Source organism: Arachis duranensis, chromosome 4, assembly GCF_000817695.3.
Source record: "Arachis duranensis cultivar V14167 chromosome 4, aradu.V14167.gnm2.J7QH, whole genome shotgun sequence".
Lineage (NCBI taxonomy): Eukaryota > Viridiplantae > Streptophyta > Magnoliopsida > Fabales > Fabaceae > Arachis > Arachis duranensis.
This window is the reverse complement of record NC_029775.3, coordinates 31666907-31667977: the sequence shown is the minus strand read 5'-3', so window position 1 is coordinate 31667977 and position 1071 is coordinate 31666907.

Sequence of the window (1071 nt, the reverse complement as noted above, 5' to 3'; positions counted from 1 at the left end):
CCCCAGTTAGTGGTGTCCAGAGCTCTTAAGCACACCCTTTTGCCTTGGATCACGACTTTAACCACTCAGTCTCAAGCTTTTCACTTGGACCTTCATGACACAAGCACATGGTTAGGAACAGCTTGGTTTAGCCGCTTAGGCCTGGATTTTATTTCCTTGGGCCCTCCTATCCATTGATGCTCAAAGTCTTGGATCCTTTTTACCCTTGCCTTTTGGTTTTAAGGGCTATTGGCTTTTTCTGCTTGCTTTTTCTTTTTTCTATTTTTTTCGCCATTTTTTTTCCGCAAGCCTTTGCTTTTTCACTGCTTTTTCTTGCTTCAAGAATCAATTTTATGATTTTTCAGATCATCAACATCATTTCTCTTTGTTCATCATTCTTTCAAGAGCCAACAATTTTAACATTCATAAACAACAAGATCAAAAATATGCACTATTCAAGCATTCATTCAGAAGACAAAAAGTATTGTCACCACATCAATATAACTAAATTAAATTCAAGGACAATTTCGAAATTCATGTACTTCTTGTTCTTTTGAATTAAAAACATTTTTCATTTAAGAGAGGTGAAGGATTAATAGATTTTATTCATAGCTTTAAGACATGGTTACTAAACACTAATGATCATGAAGTAGAGACACAAAACATAAATAAACACAACATAAAAATCGAAAAGCAGAAAGAAATAAGAACAAGGAATGAGTCCACCTTAGTGGCGTCTTCTTCTTGAAGGTCCAACAATGTCCTTAAGCTCTTCTATGTCCCTTCCTTGCCTTTGTTGCTCCTTCCTCATTGCTCTTTGATCTTATCTTATTTCATGGAGAATGATGGAGTGCTCATGATGTTCCACCCTTAATTGTTCCACGTTGTGGCTCAAATCTTCTAAGGAAGTGTTGAGTTGTTCCCAATAGTTATTGGGAGGAAAGTGTATCCCTTGAGGCATCTCAGGGATTTCTTGATGATGAGCTTCCTCATGCATCTCTTGAGATCCGTGGGGGGTCTCTCTTGCTTGCTCCATCCTCTTCTTGGTGATGGGCTTATCCTCTTCAATGGGGATGTCTCCTTCTATGATAA